This window comes from Solanum verrucosum, unplaced genomic scaffold (genome assembly GCF_900185275.1).
Source record: "Solanum verrucosum unplaced genomic scaffold, falcon-dt-bn FXZP01000134.1, whole genome shotgun sequence".
NCBI classification, from domain to species: domain Eukaryota; kingdom Viridiplantae; phylum Streptophyta; class Magnoliopsida; order Solanales; family Solanaceae; genus Solanum; species Solanum verrucosum.
The window spans coordinates 1,543,822-1,556,414 of NW_026020833.1; the positions used below are offsets into that span (position 1 = coordinate 1,543,822).

The window sequence follows — 12,593 nt, forward strand, 5'->3', positions numbered from 1 at the left end:
ATATATATATATATATATAGGAGGATCTGTTTGGGAAGTAAGAAGCCCCTTTGACATCTCTTCATCTGCAAATAATTCTCGATGTGAAAACACAGAGCCAGGGGGCTGATCTTTGAATAGGAAAAAGAGTGGATCTGCAGGGTCCCAAATGAATTGCTTATTCAAGAAAGGCCTTGAGATCTATCTCGTGTTTGGTACTGCATAGTTCCACTCTGCAAGAACCCCGAATCATCCTCTTGAAGCTCATCCTCTTCATCATAAATGATCCGCTTGCCCCGAAATGACCTGGACCAATAGGGAAATCCCAATTCATTGGGCCTTTCGATACAATCAAATAGAAAGCCCCAAGGGCGCCATATTCTAGGAGCCCAAACTATGTGATTGAATAAATCCTCATGCGGGTCAAGGGCTCTTTCTCCCTCCCCTTCTTCACACTTCGATTCATATTTTTCATAGAGAAATCTATGATCAAGGATAGACTAAGAGCCCTTTCGCATCATATATAAGGGATTCCTCGATTCGGGCCGAAGAACCAATGTCACTCGATCATTATCAAACTGACTGCAATCTTTTTCTGTCCGTGAAGATTCCACCAGAGCGCCCTCTACTTCTAATAGGCCAAGAACTAGATCAGAATCATTCTCAATGAGTCCATAAGAAGTGATCCCATTTTTTTCATCGGGTATGGATAAAGACCAAAGATCTTGAGCGACCGATCTGGCAAAACAACTCAAAAGATAAAGAAGTATCGTTAATCTCTTCGTGCTCGTTCCAAGCTCGAAGTACCATTTGAACAAATAAGAATCCCCTTCGTTACATGATTTCTTCTTCATATAGATAGATATAGGATCTATGGGGCAATTACTTAGAAGTACATTTTGTGATACAGCACTTCCTATCTGATAGAAAAGAATCCCATGATCCTGAACCGATCTTACCTGGGATCGCAAATCGCAAGTTTGTCTATGAAGAGCGGATCTAATTATATTAGTGTCTATAATTGATTTCTTCTGTGTAATACTAATCGATAGGACCTCATTCGTAGGTGCTACAAGATCTCGTGCATTGGAACCCATGGTTATGGACCCGAATCCGTTAGTATGGAACATTTTATTTTCCAAGTGAAATCCCCTAGTATATGAAAGAGTGTAAAAGTGCTTTCGTTTTTGTGGAATAAGAAGCCTTCGTATCTTAATGCACGTATTTAATTTATTCGGAGCTATTAGAGCGGGATCCACTTTTTGGGGAATATGAGTCAAAGTAATAACAAGAATATTTCTAGTAGAACATCTTTCACAATCCCTGGAGAGATGGTTCACTAATAGACCAAGGGATAAGTCATTCGACTCATTCACATCCAGATCATGAATGTTTGGAATCCATATTGTGCAAGGAGACATTGCTTTTGCTATTTCGAATTGAATGGTGATATAAAATCGGTCTATTTTCGGCATCATATCCACAGTTAGCCCATTCATCCTAGTTAGCAGTTCCAACTCCGTATCAAGGTCACGATCGATATCGTCCCTAGCATCAAGATTGTCACTATCATCAATATCGATCTCATAAAGAAGAAAACCTTTAGACTTATTATCCAGGAACTAGTTCAGAAATGATAACAACAAGGTTAAGGGAGATCACAAATAGAGAATTGATTATTAGAATGCGGAAGCACAAAGAAAATAAACAAAAAAACTAACTAAAGATATGGGAAATTCGAAGGAAAGATCCACGAATTTCCAAGGATTAGATGTTCTAAGGCCTTGAAAAGATCCAAGTAACAACGTATAGATTTATGGAAGAAATCTAACGCCTTTACTTGAGAAAACGAATCAAAACGATAGATTCGGATCTTGACCGCTTTATGAGTAACTAAAGACAATAATTAGTATGTAGAAACTAATCACCTTCTAAAGAATACCAAAAAGAAACCAAAGATATCACAAGAAGAAGTTACTTTATACCTTAAACTATGAAACTACTAAAGGATTAAAGATAAATTCTCAAAGAACAAGTCACAAAGGTTCAAAGAACTCTCCCAAATATTATTAATATCAATCTAAATTTCTCTTTAATGAATGAAAAGGACTCCTATATATAGGAGAAGGGGAAAAAACGTCCAAGGAACCCTAGAAAGACAACTACAAGGAATCCTACTCTAGAAAGGAAATAAAGTAACCTAACTAGGAACAAATTAGTACTTCTAGGAAAGCATTAAATGGTACTTAGGAGACCATAAATAGACTAAGGAAAATATTAATAACCTATATATATACATATAAATAAATAAATAAATAAATAAGGTAAATCCCAACTAGGAAAAAAATCTTGACAATCTTGGAAAGTTTGACTAGTCTTCTCTCAAAACTTGGGCAGAAAGCAACTCTTGTTGTGGCTGATTCTTGGACTCTTCTTGACCTTATTTGCACGAAATTGGACCTTAAAATTCCTCATCTTGGGCTTGAATTTGGGCCACCAAATAATTGTAGCATTTGGACAATTCCTCTCCCTTGGGCTTGAGCTCTTCTTCCCCAATAAGACACCTTTGGATCAGCGATTGAAACCCATTGAGCTTATCATTGAACTCCTTGGTTTGAGATCTTGTTATGGGCATCCTCGGAGTTTCTAAAGCTTCATCCTTGTCCTTCAATGGAGTAGAGCTTCCTTGGATGCTATCAAGAAATACCGTAATGAAAGGAACATAGGAGTTTGTCGCTAGGTATTTGTCCAAATAGGATCGTCTAGTTCCTATAGAACCTATCACTAAAATACCCCTAGAGGGGGATAAGGCTAAGCGGAGTGAAAAGGGTTTTCCAGGAGATGGGAAATGAAAACTATTTTCCCCACACGAAGTTTGTGAATAATTGATTGTCTGATAAAAGCAAGGAATATCCGTCTTTCTGCTAAACAAGATGGATTGAACTTATAATTCATTAGATGCTTTTTATGAATGTCAACTAAGTATGGTAAGTAAATTGCTCCCGGTTGTTCAATCATTTGATAACCAGAATCATTCTTTGATAAGTGATCACTATGAGTCAGTCTCAATAGAATTTGATCAATCCTATTTTCTGTCGTTAACAAGATTGAACCAAGAATCCCTTTCTTCATCATCAATCGAATCACTGTTCGCGACCCAGGATTCTATTTTCTCATCAATCCAATCCCCGTTCACGTTTTTTCTTTTTCTTATCAATGAATAGATATCTTTACTTGTATGACTTAGATGGCTCATATTTCTTGAAAAAGTGATTCGATTGATCGGATTTGGTATGAGATCGATGATCTCGATAAGATTGATATTCCAATCTTTCTTCTTAGAACGTGTTGATTTGACCCAATAAGCAAGACCAAGCATGTTGCTGCCAGAACCAGAACCCCGTATTTCTTCTAGTGAATCTCTTAAGTGTTCCAGAGCAACTAGAAAGAGATTCTTTAACCAGAAAGAATTCGGTTCAGATGTAGGATACCTACCCAGAAGTTTTCGCAACTCAATCATAGATGATGGAATCATCAAAGATTTTACCTTTTCGAACTCTGTCTGTAACTCACTAGAGGCCCGAGAAACAAAGAGAAGATGTGTACGAATGAGATATCCAAGCATTTCACAATCTCAGATGTGTCGATATCAATGGTGACTCATTATTTCGATGAATCATTTCTTCGGACATAAGATTATGTAAACACTTACTCGAGATCTCACTTATCAGATTCCATTCTGGAAGACACAATTTTTTCTGAAGAATTCGCCATGATATACCTGATCCATGCATAATAATATCAGGAAAAATGGATACAAATTTTTGACTGCTACTTAGTATTGGCAATAGGTCTGAAAAAGTATCTAAAAATATCAAATTTAGATATTTGTACCCTATCGAAGTAAGGAACCATGGTATATATGGTTGGAATAGATTCCATTTTGAGAGAGTTGAAAAAGCACTATCACGTTGAAAGGTTCTATACATCTGCCCTTTCTCAACGCATTTCTTTAGACAAAGACTCCATTTTTTCCTCTTTTCGGATGATAAATCTTTCTCAGAACATGGAGTGTGAATCAAACCCATGTTTGAATTGAAATTGAGATACTGATGCAAGTTCTTCCCGTCTGAATCAGATAGATTCATATCTGAAAGAAGTTGACAATAAGTTCTTTCAAAATTGACTATTTGCCCCTCTGTTAGAGGTGTTCCAGAAATGTCTGTGATCGAGAAAATAGCTCTATGAACGAATGGATCGGATCGACTTGGAAAATGGAAAGATTTGTACAAGTTATACATTTCGTCACCACTCTGTGGAAAATCGTTAGGTATGAATATGTTAGATACCTGTGACTCGATTGGTGAAATAGTATCTCTCCCGCAAAAAGCATGTTTTTTTTACCGACATACAAAGAAAATATTTTGTTGCGAATGAACAAGATATTGAGAAATTGTCCATACGTAAAATCCAAATTATTGATACGGGCCTTTTCCACAGAAAAGGGGAATCTTGTGTTCCAATAGAAGTAGAAGTGATGTGGATTATTCAAGAATCGAAGTCGATTTGCTTTATAAAAAGAAGATATCAATGAACTTCTATGAAATGGTTTCATGGGATTCAGCCAATTTTCTTGATCGTGGAATATCATTGAGAAATAGGAATCCGGGTTATCAAAGGATTTCTTGCGATTATTTCTAGTATGGAATGAGTCAATCATCCACTTTGGTATCTTATTGAACAAAAATGGTGATATTCTCCATTGATCAAGAATTTTGATTTTTGGGAAGTATCAGGATCGTCCAATAAGAAGGGTTGCAATTTTTTCAAATGAACAATTTGAAGACCTATTGATTCTAACAACTGATTGCAGATGATCATTCGGACCTTTCAATTCTTCATAGATGTAGATCTCGAACCTATGAATGGGGATATTTCCGAAACTCACACAGAAAAAAGGGAGTTAGACAAAAATTAAAGCAACTTGGACAAAAAAAGAAGTGACTTAGACAAATCTTTTTTGTCGATAACCTCAGACCAATCAATCGAATATTGATTAATACGTAATCAATCGAACACTACTTGAAAACGACTCTTCTGCTCCGAAACGGACTGTTCCAAATATTTCTGGAAACTCTTGCTTCCATTGGACCATTTGTATCTATATGCATCAGGATCTCGATTCATGGATCTCTCGGTTCGAGAAATCAAAATAAGAGGCTCGAACCATTTCTTTTGACTCTTTTTCAAATTCGATAAATATTGGTTGATCGTATATTTCATTATAGTTCTATGATTCAGAGTATCCTTTCCTGTTTGATCCCTTAGAATTCCATATTCGAAGTTGCGATCGGATCTATTCATTAAAAAGAATCGATTCAATACATTTCTTATGTACCCATAGGTACTATATTGTATTTGCATAAGATTACGGATCAATCTATATTGAGTTACTACCTCCATTATGTTGTTGCTAGCAAATACCACTATTTTTGGTTTTGGATCTTCCAAATCATTCCCGCAGGAGATCCTGACCCATTTTTCTCTGATCCTTCGAGAAAAAGATTCATTTTCTTCATAAAAAATAGGAGGTAGAACCAATAAAGATTTCTTTTTCGATTCATCCCTGGCTGGCCTCATTCAAGAATTGTTTTTGATCTAATCCGCAAGAATCAATAGAAAAGGCAAATCCCTTATGATACACCAGATCCGGCTCGGTTATTGATAGAGTGAATAGATCTGCCATTTCTTGAATCTCTCTTCTGATGCAAAATCGTAGTGTAACGTGTATCCTCCCCTGTTCCGGCGGTCATGGAATAGATGAAATAAATCAAAAAATGGATTTTTGTTCAAGAATGAAATCTTATTGGAACTGTCCATATCCTGTTCATCCTTCGGAACCATATCACATCCCGGATCTGTTGAAATAGGATGAATTGAGACGGTATTTTGTCAATACGTAATTATCTTGAATATATTAACCATTTCTTTCTTTTCCGATCGCCTGGAAGGGACAAAAGAAAGATCTTGTTGCTTCTTCAACAATTTCTGATCTCTAGTGGACCTCTCAGTAGGATTCGAACCCAGATGAAGTTCTGCCCATCTATCAGAGAAAAAAGAATGAATGGATCTTGTAGGATTCCCAAGAAATTTTTCGAATTGCCACATATGAAATTGAGCACAGTTTTGGAAAGAAATAGCCCACTTGTTTCTCGAGAAGAGATGGGAAACATGCTCAATATCATTTGATTGAATAGTTGACCCAGCCCCTTGTTGTTTGAAGAAACCCTCCACTTCAATTGGTATTTTTTCACGAAAAGCAGACATGAGATAAGAAATCCAGTGTTTCACTAAGATTTCGAATAGTGATCCCGAATTCAAGTTGATTCTATTTCGACTCTTCCTCAGAGAAAGACGATCAAACAATTCCCAATCATGGTCTTTGCGAATCGGATCATCCATATAATATACAAAAAGAAACTCCAGATATTTGAGATCTTTCTCTTTGAATAAGATCTCAAATCCAGCGACGGTTTCATTAGATATCTTACAACTAGAATCCCTCCGATCCACTCCACCAACGCGAACCCCAGTTAGATTCAGGCATGCTCCACTCCCTAAGTACTATCTTTCGGATTCAGGAAACAACTCTCAGAGATCTTTTTTCCTTTGGGAAAATACTTGAGCAAAACAATCAACCTATTGATATTGGAAGACCCAACGGATTCTTCCAATGCATCATTTCTGGGTCCAATGGAATTCATAGGTATAGGAAGAAGCCCTATCAAATAGAGATTTTTTCTTCGACCATATTTCAATTTTTAATACGATATATAAGGACCGCTACTACAAAGAGTATTACACCCTTGATCGTGAAATATCGATTGCTTGTTGAATCCTGTGAATTGTGTGAAAGTAGGATACTCCAAATTCGGGGGTCAAAGAGTTTTAGAAAACGTTCTTGGTGGAAAAAATTGTGAATGAAGGATCCCACTGAATTGAATTGGATCCATGAATTTAAGAAATGGTGAGAATTCTTGATCTCTTTCAATATCTCTCTCAATTCGAAAATCCAGGATTTGAAGTCCTCTCATTGATTCCTCCTAAATGCATTGATTTATCATAAAGATTTCATTTCAATTGGAATTTGGTTATTCACCATGTACGAGGATCCCCGCTAAGCATCCATGGCTGAATGGTTAAAGCGCCCAACTCATAATTGGCAAATTCGTAGGTTCAATTTCTACTATGCACGCCAATGGGACCCTCAAATAAGTCTATTGGAATTGGCTCTGTATCAATGGAATCTCATCATCCATACATAACGAATTGATGTGGTATATTCATATCATAATATATGAACAGTAAAAACTAGCATTCTGATTGAGACTATAACTCATAGGGAAGAAAATACATTTATGGATGGAATCAAATATGCAGTATTTACAGAGAAAAGTATTCGGTTAGGAAAAATCAACATACTTCTAATGTCGAATCAGGATCAACTAGGACAGAAATAAAGCATTGGGTCGAACTCTTCTTTGGTGTCAAGGTAATAGCTATGAATAGTCATCGACTTCCAAGAAAGAGTAGAAGAATGGGACCTATTATGGGACATACAATGCATTATAGATGTATGATCATTACGCTTCAACCAGGTCATTCTATTCCACCTCTTAGAAAGAAAAGAACTTAAATAAAAATACATAATAGCATGGTGATACATTTATACAAAACTTCTATCCCGAGCACACGCAATGGAACCGTAGACAGTCAAGTGAAATACAATCCATGAAATAATTTGATCTATGGATAACGTCGTTGTGGTAAAGGTCGTAATGCCAGAGGAATCATTACCGCAAAGCATAGAGGGGGAGGTCATAAGTGTCTATACCGTAAAATTGATTTTCAACGGTACCATAGAATACGACCCTAATCGAAATGCATACATTTGTCTCATACACTATGAGTATGGTGAGAAGAGATATATTTTACATCCCAAAGGGGCTATAATTGGAGATACCATTGTTTCTGGTACAGAAGTTCCTATAAAAATGGGAAATGCCCTACCTTTGAGTGCGGTTTGAACTATTGATTTACGTAATTGCAAATAACCAATTAGGTTTACGACGAAACCTAGAAATAGATCACTGATCCAATTTGAGTACCTCTGCGAGATAGACCTGAACAGAAAATTGAAGAGTAACGACAGCAAGTGATTGAGTTCAGTAGTTCCTCATATAAAATTATTGACTCTAGATATATAGTAATATGGAGAAGACAAAATTGTTTCAAGCACCGATAGAACCGGAAGTGCCCCTTCTTTCAAAGAGAGGAGGACGGGTTATTCACATTTCATTTGATGGTCAGAGGCGAATTGAAAAGTTAAACAATGGGAATTCTAAAGATTCCCCTGGGGAAAAATAGAGATGTCTTCTACGTTACCCATAATATGTGGAAGTATCGACGTAATTTCATCGAGTCATTCGGTCTGAATACTACATGAAGAACATAAGCCAGATGACGGAACGGGAAGACCCAAGATGTAGAAGATCATAACATGAGTGATTCGGCAGCTTTGGATTCATATATACATCCACCCATGTGGTACTTCATTCTACGATATATATAACATCCATATGTATAGATATCATCATCTACATCCAGAAAGCTGTATGCTTTGGAAGAAGCTTGTACAGTTTGGGAAGGGGTTTTGATTGATCAAAAGAAGAATCTACTTCAAGCGATATGCCCTTAGGCACGGCCATACATAACATAGAGATCACACTTAGAAAGGCTGGACAATTAGCTAGATCAGCGGGTGCTGTAGCGAAACTGATTGCAAAAGAGGGGAAATCAGCCACATTAAAATTACCTTCTGGGGAGGTCCGTTTGATAACCAAAAACTGCTCAGCAACAGTCGGAAAAGTGGGGAATGTTGGGGTGAACCAGAAAAGTTTGGGTAGAGCCAGATCTAAGCATTGGCTAGGTAAGTGTCCTGTAGTAAGAGGAGTAGTCATGAACCCTGTAGACCATCCCCATGGGGGTGGTGAAGGGAGAGCCCCAATCGGTAGGAAAAAACCCACAACCCCTTGGTTGTAAAATATAGCTCGTAAAGGAAGAGAAATTCCATATATTTACGTAGGAGCTATAAATGTTTTAATCATTTTTGTTGTGATGTTCATGAATGGCTCAGAATATTACAAGGATTTTCATCTTTGGACCGTAGGAGATGGAATTACTTCGATGGTTTGTATAAGTCTTTTTATTTCACTAATTACTACTATTACATCATGGTACGGGATTATTTGGACTACAAGATCAAACCAGATTATAGAGCAAGATTTTCTAAGTAAAATAGTCAACAAATTGAAATTCATTTATCAACAGATTTTTTTCTCCCATTTGAACTTATTTCCATAATCCTTTTAGTTGCTTTAATAGGTGCAATTGCTGTAGCTCATCAATAAAAAATTTCTATTAAAACTTGGAATTCAAATAAAATTTTGTTCTGTCTTATCACATTAATTTTCCTTGAATTCTAGATGGATAAATAGAAAGACTTTAGGTCAATCTAGTACCAATCTATTTCTTTGTTCCATACTTGTTATATACTAGTCAATTAAAGTAGTTGAATTATTGTTCATATTGAAAGGAGTTGAGATTGATAAGGAGTTGTTTAATGATTCTCGAACATGTAATTGTTTTGAGTGCCTATTTATTTTCTATTGGTATCTATGGATTGATCACAAGTCGAAATATGGTTAGAGCCCTTATGTGTCTTGAACTTATATTGTATGCGGTTAATATAAATTTTGTAACATTTTTTTATTCTTTTGATAATCGTCAATTAAAGGGAGACATTTTCTCAATTTTTGTTATAACTATTGCAACCGCTGAAGCAGCCATTGGCCTGGCTATTGTTTCATCAATTTACCGTAATAGAAAATCAACTCGTATCAACCAATCAAATTTGTTGAATAATTAATATTAATCATCTAGATTCTAATATTGAGAAATCAATTTTAATTAGCATGTTTACTACGTAAAGTATGATCTTGTTTGCAAAACATAAGAAATCAAAGTATTTTGGCCTCTCTCATATCTCATAAACCAATCCAGAAAGGGGTTGATTAGAAAATCATGATAACTCATTGATTCATCTGGTATCTAAATATATGATTCGTTTCTAAGTTTACTAGATTGAAAATTTATAACATTCAAAAACATATAGACCCAATGTCACATTCAGTAAAGATTTATGATAGTGTATAGGATGAACTCAATGTGTCCAAGCCTGCCCCACCGATGTATTAGAAATGATACCTTGGGATGGTTGTAAGGCTAAACAAATTGCTTCTGCTCCACGAATAGAGGACTGTGTTGGTTGTAAGAGATGTGAATCCACCTGTCCAACAGATTTCTTGAGTGTCCGAGTTTATTTATGGCATAAAAAAACTCGCAGTATGGGTCTAGCTTATTGATATGTTCGAGAAAACTCTACTTGAATCCATTTAATTTTTTTATCGACAAACCTGTGCTCGAAAATAAAAATATTTTGACCACGGGTTTTTTTGGTCCAAGTGTATCTTGTCTTTACTACGAATTATTTTCTTGGTTAACAATAATTGTCATTTTTTCGATATTTGCGGGTTCTTTAATTTTCATTCTTCCCCATAAAGGAAATAGGGTAATTAGGTGGTATACGATATGTATATGTATTTTAGAACTCCTTCTAACAACTTATGCATTTTGTTATCATTTCCAATCAGATGATCCATTAATCCAACTAGTAGAGGATTATAAATGGATCGATTTTTTTTTATTTCCATTGGAGATTAGGAATAGATGGACTTTCTATAGGACCCATTTTATTAACAGGATTTATCACTACTTTAGCGACTTTAGCGGCTTGGCCAGTCACTCGAGATTCTAGATTATTCCATTTTCTCATGTTAGCAATGTACAGTGATCAAATTGGATCATTTTCGTCTCGGGACCTTTTACTTTTTTTTCATCATGTGGGAGTTAGAATTAATTCCTGTTTATCTACTTCTAGCCATGTGGGGAGGAAAGAACCGTTTGTACTCAGCTACAAAATTTATTTTGTACACGGCGGGGGGTTCTGTTTTTCTCTTAATGGGACTTTTGGGTGTTGCTTTATATGGTTCTAAGGAACCAACATTAAATTTTGAAACATCAGTTAATCAGTCATATCCTGTGGTTTTAGAAATAATCTTCTATATTGGATTTTTTATTGCTTTTGTTGTCAAATCGCCCATTATCCCCCTACACACATGGTTAACAGATACCCATGGAGAAGCACATTACATTACTTGTATGCTTCTAGCCGGAATCTTATTAAAAATGGGAGCGTATGGATTAATTCGAATCAATATGTTATTATTACCTCATGCCCATTCTATATTTTCTCCTTGGTTGATGATAATAGGTACAATACAAATAATCTATGCAGCTTCAACATCTCTTGGCCAACAGAATTTAAAAAAAAGAATAGCCTATTCCTCTGTCTCCCATATGGGTTTCATAATTATAGCAATTAGTTCTCTAACCGATACGGGACTTAATGGAGCCCTTTTATAAATAATCTCTCATGGATTTATTGGTGCTGCACCTTTTTTCTTGGCGGGAACGACTTGTGATAGAATCCGCCTTGTTTATCTTGACGAACTGGGCGGAATAGCTATTCCAATGCCAAAAATGTTCACTATGTTCAGTAGCTTTTCGATGGCTTCCCTTGCATTACCAGGTATGAGTGGTTTTGTTGCCGAATTGATAGTATTTTTTGGAATAATTACCGGTCGAAGTATATCACTCTTTTTTAAAGCTTCACTCGCTAAAAAGGTCGAAGGTTCACAAGCAGCTGAATACTTATTCCAGAAGGGTTTATTCGACCTAATTGTACCACGTAATCTTTTAAAAAGCGTTCTGAGTGAGTTATTTAAGCTCCACGCCTTTTTTCCTTTGAATCAAAAGTCAAGCAAAATCAAGTAGAGCACCAGTTTGTGTAGACACTTCAAATGGTTTATTCAATAATTTTGGTGTTCTTTTAAGCTTCCCAGCAACTAGTGGAGTGATATACGATAGTGTGGAACCAGGATCAATTAACGCATATACATTATGTTAAAAGATGAACAATGTACCTGTTACTATGTTAGGTGAAGCCTACAAGTTCTGTCGACTCCCTAGAGCATATGTGCGATTTTGGAATCCGCTAGAACTAGCTGCTCCTCTAACACCTCTACCACGACTTGTAGGAACCTGTTCACCTCTTCCTAAAGGAGGCACCGATGATGACGATGCAACAGCTAATCCAGTATGTTGTGCTATATCACCCATGCACCTTTTAGGGCAATCTCTCATTAGGTGCCCTAGCATACCACACCAATAACAGGCATCTATTCCAATATGACATAAACCTAAATGACTCCTCCCACATTATTTGCAAGGCTGTCTAGGAGGCATTAATTGGCTTGTACTGCCCTGCTCTGGATATCCCGATTTCCGTGAACCTTGGCTCTCACTCTTTTGCATAAACTGATTGCCTCTCGGCCATTGAAATTGGGGTGGAGCGCTAGCTGTAGAGTAGGGAA

The 12,593-nt window shown here is 36.4% G+C and overlaps 1 pseudogene; it reads right to left on the reverse strand.

Annotated features, from left to right (window-relative positions):
* Positions 1-8,999, reverse strand: part of LOC125813544 (protein Ycf2-like) — a 9,244-nt pseudogene extending 245 nt beyond the window's left edge.
* Between the last annotated feature and the right edge of the window lie 3,594 nt (positions 9,000-12,593).